The sequence below is a fragment of the Manis pentadactyla genome, chromosome 4 (assembly GCF_030020395.1).
Source record: "Manis pentadactyla isolate mManPen7 chromosome 4, mManPen7.hap1, whole genome shotgun sequence".
Classification (NCBI taxonomy): Eukaryota; Metazoa; Chordata; class Mammalia; order Pholidota; family Manidae; genus Manis; species Manis pentadactyla.
This window is the reverse complement of record NC_080022.1, coordinates 98,803,185-98,816,273: the sequence shown is the minus strand read 5'-3', so window position 1 is coordinate 98,816,273 and position 13,089 is coordinate 98,803,185. Positions and strand designations below refer to the sequence as shown.

At 45.4% G+C, this 13,089-nt stretch overlaps 1 protein-coding gene across 1 annotated transcript in view; it reads right to left on the bottom strand.

Moving 5' to 3' along the window:
* LOC118933924 (transmembrane domain-containing protein TMIGD3-like) overlaps window positions 1-13,089 on the bottom strand; it is an 81,550-nt gene that overhangs the window by 25,920 nt on the left and 42,541 nt on the right.

The window sequence follows — 13,089 nt, the reverse complement described above, 5'->3', positions numbered from 1 at the left end:
AGAGAAAAATGATGAGACTGAAAATGCCCTCTGGGGTTAAGTGAGCCCTTTAAGGAAAGCTCTCAATGCCACACTTGAAGCATCAATATCCAGCAATAGCTAGTAAACGTTCCCTTGGGAATGGTGCTATATAAGGCATAATATTATGGTTCCCCCAGGGAGAATTTATTTTTATTTATGTACATCCCACATACTTCCACAAAGGATTGAAGTTACTACCAGGCTGAGTTAATAGCTTCTTCCTCTGTACTCCCACATCAGCTTACATATTCCTCTATTTGAGTACTTACTATATTATTGTGTAGTTATTTACATGACTGCTTTTCCTGCTAGTTAGTAAACTCCCACTAGCTAGCAAACCCTTTAAGTATACTGCACAAGAAATTATGCCTTATTCATCTTTACAGCTATTCCCATTCCCCTTCTCCCAAAAGTTACAAAAGCCTAAAATAGTACTTGGCCCCTAGGGGACCTAGATTCACCTCCTCCTGGCCTCTGCAATGAATTCTCATTCACATGCATTCCTCTCAGGTCTGCCTTCTTCCCTGGCAAGAATGCTGACCACCCTCACTATATCCAGTCAGGAGTCAGGAGGAATATAGTAAGAACTCTTCCTCAACAAAAATAATTTTTCGCATCTAACTTCAATTTCAGGTCAGTATAGATAGAAAACAGCATGTGGCTAGTTTGAGTCTAGACAAAGGGGATCTTGGAAGGAATGTCCAATAGTTATATTAGCATTTGTCATCTCAGCATTTTTACAGGCAATAGCCTGTCTCATCACTCACACTGAGACAGGAATCATGGGCTTAGGCAGAGGATGAAGGCCTCTGGAAAAAGCAAGGCAGGATAATCACAGTCAGAGCAATGTAACTATCTGCAAGGAAACCCACTACCAAAACTCCATGCTAAACATTAAGCTCTAGAGTCATTCTTCAGTGAGATCAGTTAATATTGCCCAGATAAAGGGAAGTATCTCAGCATAGTTTATGTTTTTATTATGCTAATCATTCATTATCATGTGTAAGATTCACTTTAGCATGCTAAAAGGCCCAGGCCTATATGCTGTTTTCCCTTTTTCAGACCTGATCAAGTGATTTGCAACCTGGGCAATTAATAATGGCAAGCAGGCCCAGCCATAAACAACATAGTAAAAGCAAGAAAGGTTCCATTTTAGGTTGCCTTTTAAAATGTTAATTTTGCAGAATTACCTGGAGGACTGATAAGAAAAGGGACTTACTGTCTTATGAAGGATGAACATTCTAAGACCACTTAACAAGTCCACACCCCTAAGCCCTTTATCACATTCCCGAAAATCCTCAACTGCCTATAAAACCCCTAAACAACACACATTTGGGGGCTCTCTTGTCCCCTCCTGGTGTGAGCCAGGGGCTTTGCCCTCTCACTTTATCTCTAAATAAAAGCTTCTCTCTGGCTCTCCTACCTTGAGTGTTTGCTAAGTTTATTCTTTGACTCTACAAACAAGAACCCAGGCATCAACATCTGTGGTACATCTAAAGTGGTGCCCTCTTATACATGCACACTCATGCACACTTGCAGATGCACCTCCATCCTCTCACTCTACTTCCTGTGTCAGCCCTTTCAGAACTCGTCAGAACTAGTTATTCATTTACTTACGTGTTTTGTCACTTCTCTGTCTGCAGGACCGAGAGCCGCCTCTGGCCATCTGCATACAATGTAACAGGACTCACTCAGTCAGATCACTGTGTTCACTATGGGGTTTGTAGGACACCAGTGCCTGCGGTCTCCCAGGGTGGAGTGCTGGGGGGAAACTGATGCCCAGAGGGCCAGTTCAAGGTCAAATCTGGAGAAGCAGCCAGTTTCTTCTCTGAAATGGTTAGGAATCCATGTGTTTGGGAATCCATAATGAGGTACTCCCAGGTCCTGTTTCTTCACAGCTCATTGGCTCAGTGTCTCCTCTGGGGGGCTCTGTCCCTGCTCCAAATCCCCGACAGTGCTCCTTGCTGCAGAAATGGGAAAGGCCCAAAGGAGATTTCCGGGAGGCATTTCCTCTCCCTTCTCCACATTTGCCAAAAAGCATCTTGCTTACTCCGTTCTGAGTGGTTTGTCGCCCTGGGGATAACAGCCATCACCCAGGAAAGCATAAGCAGGCCCGCTGGGTGGGCTCCCTGGCGGTGCCACCCATGACTTTTCTGTGAGGCTTGGCAAAGGCAGCCTCAGGCATGATGGGGCTCAGGTCCAGACTCACAGCTTACTCAGTCACTAGCCCCTATGAGCTGCTGAGACCCCCCAGCTTGATGCAGATGAAGCGCTCCCAGCAAGGCATCCAGAGCCAGATTATCCTGAGCAGTAATCACATGACTTGTGTGTCATTCATTCTGGAGGGCCTGGCAGATCACTAGGCACTATTCACTACTAAGAAGCGGTCCCCTCCTGTGCAGGGTGTGAAGGTTGCTGAATTTTACAGCCAACTCCTGACAAAACAGCTGCTTAGCAAACATCCGCAGGCACATGAAGCCCATAATTTAATTTGTATTACATTTATTTGTACTTGCTCTCAACCTTAAACACCAAACATCATCTAATCTTTCATTAGCCCTGGAATATTTCCTGATTTTGAAAGAACAAAGAAATAGAATTTGTTCTAGGTCAAGGTCTAGCCACAGGGCTGGGCTGAGAAGCCAGGCTCCTATCCCTCCAAGATAGCATTTCAGTCCGTCCTCGTGCTGGTCCTCGTCTCTCCTAGGTGGGTCAACGGGCCTGCCTTGGCCATTCCCAGAGGAGGCTAGACCTTGCTTCAGTGACCAAGACTTCAGCTGGGGCAAAAGAACTCTAGGTCACAGCAAGACCGTCCAGCCTGTGCTCCTTCCCTCCCCCACTCCCACCCCTGCCCAGTGCCCATGACTAGGGCTTTTGTGTTATTCTGGAGTTGGCACCCTCTCCATTTCCTGCCAATAATGCTGGCTGTTGTTCCTGAGCAAATGGAACAAATGATCAACGTGAACTCCATGCAATCTGCAAACTGGAAACATCTGCAGGGAGCCCAGGGCAGCCATTGGCTGGGGGGTTGTAGTGGAGAGGGTGGGAGGAAGATGCAAGAACCTCAGTGGCAAGGAGACAGAACACAGCCTCATCAGCGCACCGCGAGCAGGCTGATGGGAATAAGGCCGAGACTGCTGCAGTCTCACAACTCCTCGCCCTTTTACTTGCCCAAGATTAACTCTGCTGTGTTTTGACTTAATAAAGGGAGTATATGTAAACGCTTTTACAAATACCATTTTAAGTGTTAAATTCTATGTTAAAGATGAAATGGTTCTTAGAAAGTAATAGATCCAACTGCCACACCATTTCACAGATGATGGCAAAGGCCCAAAGAGAGAATAGATACAGTAAGTTAGAAGCAAAGTCTAAACTGGTATCTGGCACCACTGAGGTAGAGCAAGGTAATAGGACAAGGCTTGTGCCACTGTAAAATCTATTTAGCCTATGAAAAAGACTCAGCTTATTCTTTAACTTAATATTTTTTATGCTGTTCTTCCTCTTCTTCCAGCCCCTTAATCAATTAAGCAACTGTAAACAGGACGAGAAACAGACCTCCAGATTATAAACGAACCTACCTGGGTAAAGAATGCACAAATTCAGATCAACACAGTCACCTAAAAAATCCTATTCTTAAGGCAAAACTTCAAAGGCACTTTTTTTTTACATTGAGGGACTTAAGTTTTTCCCTTTAAATTTTTCTTTAATTCCTTAAGTATTCTACAGGTATTTTTTTTTTTTTTACTGAAGTATCGTTGATGTAGAATCTTATATTGATTTCAAGTTTACAACACAGTGGTTTAACAGATACCCATATTATTAAATCCTCACCCCAATAAGTGCAGTTACTATCTGTCAACATAGGAAGATGTTACAGAATCATTGGCTGTATTCACCAAGCTGTACTACCATCCCTGTGACCAACCTATGTTATGATTGAGAATTTTTGTCCCCCTCTATCCCCCTCACCCTCTGCACCCCAACCCCTCCCCCATTGTAACCAACAGTCACTTCTCAGTGTCTGAGTCTACTGCTATTTTGTTCATTTTGTTTTGTTTTGTTTTCAGATTCCACATATAAGTGAAATCCTGTGCTATTTGTCTTTCTCCGCCTGGCTTATTTCACATACCATAATACTCTCTGGTATTGCAAATGGCATGTTTTTGCAAATCTCATGTTGTTGCAAATGGCAGGATTTCTTTCTTTTTTATGGCTGAATAGTATTCCATTGTGTATATGCACTATCTCTTCTTTATCCATTCATCTATTGATGGGCAGTTTGGTTGATTCCATGTCTTGGTTATTGTAAATAATGCAGCAATAAGGAAAGGGGTGCATATATCTTTTTGAATCAGGCATTTTGTTTTCTTTGGGTAAATCCCTAAAGGTGGAATTACTGGGTCAAATGGTATTTCTATTTTTAGTTTCTTGAGGAATTTCCATACTGCTTTCCACAGTGGCTGCACCAATTGACATTCCCACCAACAGTTCCCTTTTTTCCACATTCTTGCCAACACTTGTTATTTCTTGTCTTTTGGATAGTGGACATTCAAGCTGGTGTGAGGTGATACTCATTGTGGTTTTGATTTGCATTCCCCTGATGATTACCAATGTGGAGCATCATTTCATGTGCTATCTGTATTTCTTCTTTGGATAAATGTCTGTTTAGGTCCTCTGCCCATTTATTAATTGGGTTATTTGGAGTTTTTTTGGTTTTGAGACATATGAATTCTTTATATATTTTGGATATTAAGCTCTTATCAGATAAATAGTTTACAAATATGTTATCCCATACTGTAAGATGCCTTTTTGTTCTGCTGATGGTGTCCTTTGCTGTACAGAAGCTTTTTAGTTTGATGCATCCCCACTTGTTCATTTTTAATTTTGTTTCCCTTGCCTGAGGAGGTATATACAGGAAAAAATTGCTCATGCTTATGTTGAAGAGATTTTTGCCTGTGGTTTCCTCTAAGAGTTTTATGGTTTCATGTCTTACACTCAGACCTTTAATCCATTTAGAGTTTACTTTGTTTATGGGGTTAAACAGTAAGCCATTTTCATTCTCTTGCATGTAGCTGTCCAGTTTTCCCAACACTGGTTGTTGAAGACATTGTCTTTTCCCTATTGTATATTCATGGTTCCTTCATCATGTATTAATTGGCCATATATGCATGGGTTTATATCTGGGCTCTCTATTCTGTTCCATTGTCTATGGATCTATTCTTGTGCCAGAACCATACTGTTTGGAATACTGTAGCTTTGTAGTATAGCTTCAAGTCTGGGAGCATAATCCCCCAGCTTTGTTCTTCTTTCTCAAGATTGCTTTGACTATTCACGGTCTTTTGTTGTTGCATATGAATTTTAGGGTTATTTGCTCTAGTTAATTGAAAAATGCCAAATTTCAATGATAATCTTGCTTGGAAGAGGATTATTGGTTGAAGGTCCTTCTATTTCAATACCTTAAATATTTCATGCCACTCCCTTCTGGCCTGTAAAGTTTCTGCTGAGAGGTCTGCTGATAGCCTGATGGAGTTTCCCTACAGGTAATCTTTTTTCTCTGGCTGCTTTCAATACCCTCACCTTATCTTTAATCTTTGTCATTTTAATTATTACATTTTTATGTTGTCTTCCTGGGCTTCCTTTTGTTAGGCGCTCTCTAAGCTTCCGTGATTTGGGTGTCTATTTCCTTCTTCATATTGTGGAAGTTTTCAACAATTATTTCCTCAAAGAGACTTTCTATCCCTTTGTCTCTCTCTTCTCCTTCTGACACCCTTAATATACAAATATTGGTTCATTTGGAGTTGTCTTTTAGCATCCTCTGATTTTTAGAGATTCTTTTTTCTCTCTGTTCCTCAGCTTCACCATTTTCCTGTTCTCTAATTTCCATCTCATTATCTCCTCTACTTGCAGCAATCCATTATTCGTTCCCTCCATTGTATATTTCATTTCAGTTTCTGTATTCTTAAGGTCTGAGTGACTCTTTTTCAACTTTTTTATCTCTTTGCTGAAGTTGGGTTAGGGTTAGGATAAGATTTATCAATACTTTCCCACAGATCAGTGAGCGTATTTATGACCATTACCTTGAAATCTTTATCAAGAATATTGATGATCTCCATTTCATTTAACCTTTTTCCTGGTATCTTATCCTGTAGTTTTGTTTGGAACATATTCCTCTGCCTCCTCATTATGTCAGGGTTTCTGTGTTTCTTCCTTTGTATTAGATCTGCTATGCCTCCTGGTCTAGAGAGTAAAGGCTTTATGAAGAAGAGATTCTGTGGTGCCCAGAAGCTCAAGACTCTACTTTCTACCTGGTTCTCCTTTGTGGTGGAGCCCAAGTTACTGGTGGCGTTATAGGTAGGGCTGCCTTTCTTTATACTGGCAGTGGTCTATCTCAGTCCACTGTGGATGGCAGTTTGCCAAGGGTGACCGTTCACCACAGCTCACCCTTTGTAAGCCAAGCAGCAGTGCTTATGCTAGGATCATTGTGGGCAGGGCTTCCCTCTGCCTGCCCTGCAATGATGGCACTGCTGCTGGGCTAATGGGGTGGGGGGAATCAGGAGGCTCTGGGGCAGGTGCACACTGCCACAAGGAGGAAGGAGTACTTGGAGCGGGCACCTCCTCAGTTGGTCTGAGATATGGCCGAGAAAGCTATGAAAGCCTCCTTGTGCCTGCCAGGCAGCAAAGTCTGATGCTGTTGGGCTGAGTAGGCCAGGCAAGTGTGTATGCAAGGAGGCATCTGCAGGCTGAGCCATCAACAAGAGGGATGGAGTGTTTGGGGCTCCCATGAATGTCCAAACTGTTGGGCTGAGGGAGGGCTGGGCAAGTGTCATCCACCTGCTCTTTCTTCTGAAGAGATAACTCCTCCCAACCCGTGCCCCTCTGGCACCCTTCCCACTGCTAGTAATTCTTTCAAACTGCTGCCTTTGTTTTGGGTCTCAGCAGGACTGGTGGAGTGTGCCTGTCCTCTACAAGCAGAGGAGTCTCATCCTCCCAGAGGGCTCCAACTCTCCTTGGTGTCCAGCTCTATTAATCACCAAAGCCCAGTGCAATGTGGACTTATGTTCCCAAAGAAGATTTCCAGGGCCAGGTGCTCAGAGATCCTAAATGTTTATCTCCTCCCTGCTCTAGTCCTCTTCCTCCTTTTGTGGAGGGATGGGGGAAGGGATGGGGTCCTGACTAATCATGGCTCTGCCACATTACCCTTCTCTGTGTGGATTTCTCTTCTTCACTGGATGTAGGTGGTCTGTTCTAGTCTTCAGGTTGTTTTCAGGGTTAGTTGTGTTTGCTGTAGTTGCTTCCTTGGTGTGTGTGGGAGAAGGTTTCTGCCTTGCCTTCCTACTCTTCCATCATTTTTCCCCCCTCAAAGGAGTTATTAATCACCTGTATACATCATGCTTTATGCCAATCCCTACCCAAAAGGCCCTATAAAACCCGAAACCCTAAGCCTTAATCATGCCTCCTCTCTGAAGTTGCCTGCATTCCCGTCTGAGTGTGAACTGTCTTATCAAATAAACTTTCTTGCTGCATAAGCCTATTGCACTTGTCTCTGAATTGTTTTTCAGGATAAGGAACTCCCCAACTTCCACCTCCAATGGAGAGTGTCTTTGTCACTTTGCTATTTAATTCAGCTTTCTAGTCTTAACACAATCCTTTTTCTCTCTCCCTGATTTATTTCCAACCAGTAGGAAAGTAGAAGTTCTCAGAACATAAACTCACTCCATCCAGTGCTCCATGGCTCTCCCAAATTCTGGGAAGGTAGCAATATAATTCCTGTACCTGCAGACATTGGATGCCTAATGACTCTGGCTTTAGGAGTTGACAAGGGGCTTGCCCTATGCCAACTAGCAGTTCAATGAACTTCCCTTTTTCCCCTCTGCTCTTCCTTGCTCTCTACTGCCACACTTCTGCTGTCATTCATTTTTACTCTTGCTTTAATGAATTCCTTCCTTGCTGGCACTTGTTGGGTTTGATTGCAAATTCTTTCTGGATTAGAGTCAAGAGCTCTCTCCCAAACAGGTTGAGGTTTTGCCTGGTGTGCAGGGAGACCTCCCCCAACACAGCTGCCTGGCATCACCACCAGCACCCTACTGTGAGTGTATGCAACATGGATGCATACACACACACACACACACACACACACACACACCATGCAGCAACACTGCTCCTTCAAGTCAGGTTGATGAAGAAGGAAGGGAAGAAAGAACAGGTATTGATCGTCTACCGTATGCCAGGAGCCATGCTCAGGACCATGCCCCACAGAGACAAAGTGATAACAATCTGGCCCCCTGTGGGCCTTTTCTGGGCCTGGCACAATGCTAAGCACTCTGTCATGGCCTCTCCCTTGATCTTCAGCACAGCCCTATCATAGAGCCCATTATTCTCTTCACTTCTGCTTTCTGCAGGTAAGGAGCTGACATTTAGAAAGTTTAAGTAACTTGCCCAAGGTTGCACTGCTTGCAAATGATAGAGGAAGCCTAGTCCCAGCAGCCACAGCCCAACCATGTTCTGACCTGCCAGGAGCAGTTTATTCAGTCCCACTGCAAATTTGAGGGTTTGGCAGTCTCTACAAATGTGTGACATAGGTTGAGAGTCTAGAATCCCAAACTCAACCAAAAGAAGGCCTCATGGTCTGCTATCCATCTAAAGAGGTAATCTCTAGAGTGAAGGCCTAGTTCTTACCCCAGACTCTAACCTGGAAAGGCCTTTCTGAGCATTGCATGGGCTAGTTCCTGGCCTGTGGGATGCAGACTGGCTCTTCTGCTTGGTTTCTCAGGGGTTGGAGAACCAGGACTTCCACCTGGTAACAATGGAGCCTCAGTTGGCCCTGTGCCTTGGAAAGGAAGCACCAGTTTCCTAAACTGTCATATGCCCATCCTCAGCCCTGCATATGGGCTGAAGGAACCACCAGCAGAAGCATTCTCAGGCCTGTCTGTTGGGCCAAACTAAGACATGAGGAGAGAACAGGACCTGGGGAATGCTGCCAATCCCCTCCAGGCAGACGACAAAAAAAGAAGTTCCTGCAAGGAACTAACTTCCCTTTGAGGGCCCAGCTCAGAACAGCAGCATCGGACCCTGCATCTATATTTGAGAGGCCCTGGCTGTGGGTCTGGCCACTGGCAGAAGCCAGAAGAGCAGAGGCAGGGTGCTCCTAAGCCTTTGCACATTAACTGACTCCTGGGCTTCCCCTAGAAGTCACAGTGCTGTCAGCTCAGCTCCTCTGCTGAGAGAGGTGGGGTAGGGGACTGGTGTGATTCATCTGAGACACAATTTGAGGATGTCAGTGGTACACCCACCCGGACATGCTCCTCCAAAACTGTGAGCCAAGGGACGTTGGAGGGGTGTTTCCCCACAGGCCTCAAATGTGAGCCAGTCTAATCAGCACAGACTGGCCCAGAAACAGGCCGCCCCCACACCCATCAGGATCTGCCCAGTGATGTTCATACCCATTTTACATGGCCCCTGGGGTCCCGGAACTGCAGCTTGCATGTGACTCCTGCTGGGTGACTGATCTGGGTGTTTCCCCCCACTCTGCTTAGTTCCTGAGTCTGAAACTAGGAGTCCTCTGACGATCTTGTCATAAGATCAGATGGGTTGGAATTCTGCCTGCCAGGACAGTGCCCTTGGCACTGGCCTCAGCCATGTTCCTGTATGTGCACAGCCAGCCCTCACCTCCCAGGCCCGGCATACATCACGCGAGCTCCAGTTGGCCTGAGCAGGAAGCTGCTCTACAGCCTCTGAGAGAGGAGAGCAAGATGAAGGCCAAGAGGAAGTCACAAAGATCAGCTTAAAAATAACCCTCGTCTCCTTGTCAGTCCTGAGGAGGAGCTTGTGAGGGGGCCAATTTCTGATGGCAGTGGCTCAGGACAACGTCAGAGGTCTAAACGTGTATTGGCAGAAGCCCAGGTGGGAGCACACCCTGGGTCCTTATCAGCCTTAGCAAGACACCGCTGAAACCCTGTCTTCTCAGAGACTTCCGCCCAGCCAGCATCTGTTTCCTCTCCTGAATGTGTACAAGCAGGTTAGTGAACTGGAGAGTGTTTCTGCCTGGGGAAGAAAACAGGCTCCCCCAGAACACACAGGATGTAGGATAACGTGGACACCTTGTGGCCTATGCTGTGCTCCTCTTGAGCCTCTGGTGGGTGAGTGGGGCCCATAGTTGCAGAGAAGGCCTCAAAACCCACCATCCATGAAGTGAGGCAGGTAGTCTGCCCAGGTGGTTTTCTGGGTGCAGCACATGATGTCTTCCAGCACCAGATGGGGAAGGGGTCCCCTGGGAAAGCCAGAGATCCATGAAACAACACCTATTTCACGGCCCCAGGCAGGAGTACCAGTGTGTGACCCCTTAACACTGTCAGCCTTGGGATATATTCAGGCTTCTTGGCTGTTTTTAGGCAACATTTCAACCCTTATCTGAACAGAGCTACTTGTTTAGGAGGACACAGCTTTTTCCAGGAACATTTTCCTGGTTCGGCTGGCTCCTCAGTCCCAAGCTATTGTGGTCTCATCCCACTGCACAAACACATACCAACACACCCACAGCACTAACCTCATGAAACATTTAGTGAGAGGAGGGGGCATCTCAGGAATCATCTAGAAAATATCTCCTCATGGCAGGAAGTACCAACACTGAGTAACTTCACAGTCCATATCCACCTCTCAGGCTGCCAGGCAGTCACCATAACCAAGAGATGTTCTCCATGAGTGGCTTCTGGTGCTATGGCAATGCAAGGTGGCTTTCCTGGACTTAGCAGTTGACACTGGGTAAAACAAAGACTGCTGCTCTGTCACTTGTGTCCTGCTTCCCCTTCCTCATCCCCACATATCCCAGGCCATTTGTCCCAGCCACACAGAGGCTTGGCTTTAAGTTCTTCTCTTGCTTAAACGTGGAGAACTCTAACTGGTTGAACGTTTTACATCCTGGAACTTGCCCTGAGTTGAGCATTCCTCAATCTCAGCCTGACAAGCACAGTCTGGAGTCATCCCTGGATTCAAAACTGCTGCTCTACCCCTTGGAGGGCTGTGTGAGTTTAGGCAAGCCCCTGTGCTTGTTTGGAGCCTGTTTCTATATCTGTAAAATACGACTGAAATAGTTTAATAAAAGCCATTTCAGAGAGTTATCAAGGGGATCCAATGACAGAATATTTATAAACACCTGGCACCTTGCCCAGCAACTCACAGTGGGTTCTTAGTGGGCTGATGAAACTTTCTATTGCTGTGTGAATTATCCATTTCTATTTTGTTTGTGTTCCCTCTCTTACTTCATATCCAAGTGCACAAAACTTCTTACTAAAATAAGTGCCCCTCTCAGTGCTGGCTATGCACCTACTCCCTTTGTGATAACAGCAAATATTAGGTGATCAGTTGCTATGCTATGCAGAGCCCTGCTTTGGGCATCTCAACACATCTCTGTAGGGCAGGTATCATTGTTGTTCCCATTTTAGAGATAAGTAGACTGAGGTTAAGTGACTTGCCCAAGAGCACACACGTAGTAACAGCAGAGCCAGGGTTTGACCCCTGGGAGGCGGTCACGTGTGCTAACTGTTCAGTGCACTGCAGGTCCTACTGTTGGGGACTTTTCCTGAACCTAAGACAGACTTTTATGGTCCTGACTTCCCCAGAATCTGGTTTTCAATTAGCCACACTGAACTGATCATTTGGTTATGATAACTACCATTGATTCAGCACCTACCTATTTTACGCTGGACACTTTGTATACATTATCTCTAAACCAGGATTTCTTAACCTCAGCTCTGTTGATGACATTTTGGACCAGATAATTCTTTTCTGTGAGGGGCTGTCTGTGTATTGTGGGATGTTGATCTGCATCCATGGTCTCTGCCCACTAAATGCCAGTAGCACCCCTCCACCCCCAAGTCATGACTATTAAAAATGTCTCCAGACATTACCAATGTTCCCTGGGGGCAGGGAGAGGGTGGCAAAATCACTCCAAGTCGAGAACTGTGGCTCTAAAGGTGAGAGGCTCAGAGAGGTGAAGCAGTTTTTCCAAGGTCACAAGGCTGATAGGCAACAGAGACAGAATCTGAGAACAAGACCGAGTATTTGTCGCTATATCATGCTCTCTTCCAGCTCTAAATGAAGAAGGTGTGAACTTGCTACTGGAATCTATTTTCCCAAAATCAGTAGCATCAAGATACGGATTCCCAGTCCCCAGGACTGTTCCAATTCTAAACTTAAAATCTTTGACTGCTACGTACCTGAGCAGAACCTAGATCTTAGATCTCTGGAGCTGAAGCAACTGAGATCTAGGCCATTCTGCCAAGCCTAGGAATTTAAACTCCCCTTTACAATCCTGTGCCCCTTAAATGTGCCATGAAGCTTGGTCTGGGCACACACTCCACTGGTTCTTGAGCCATGGGAAGGATGAAGTCTTGGGAAATAATGGCAGCTCTTCCAGCTGCTTATCTTCAGCCGCCATCTAGAAAATGCTGAGGCCAAAATCACAACTCAAACTCCTGCCTGAGTTTCATCTCCTTTTGGTTCTGAGTTCACTTATTAAAATCTTTATGGCCATAAAATGCAAATTACACCACTTCCTGTAATACAGCAAGATGTGTAATCGAAGAGAGACTTGCCAAGCACATAAATATAAAGTTGCATACTGGAACACTAATTTATAGCAGAATTGAAACTACCCCAAACCTAGACTTGCTTCAGCACTTTTTACTCTCTGCTTCCCTCCTCTAGCCTTTTCCCCTCTTTGCTGGACCCATTGTGCACAGACACAGTCACTCACCACTGCTGATGTACTGTACATGAGGAAACAGGAACCACTTCCTGCACAGCCTTCCTCATGTGTGGGCAAATGCAACAACTAAAAGTAAATTCTTCAGGAAACTAAGGAGGTCATCACAACGAGTAGGGTCACTGCCAGAGCCTGCTTGCTTTCCTTAATGAGGGAAGTGCCAGCTAATAGCTTCTGCTACCCATGTCAGTGAAATTCCAAAGTCTTAGCAACCAAAGTAACTGTGTGGTCAATAGCTGGCCACTGTCCCCCAAAGGCCCCCTCCCCCACGTTCCTCCTGACTCGGCTCATCACAGAAGGATGTTCAT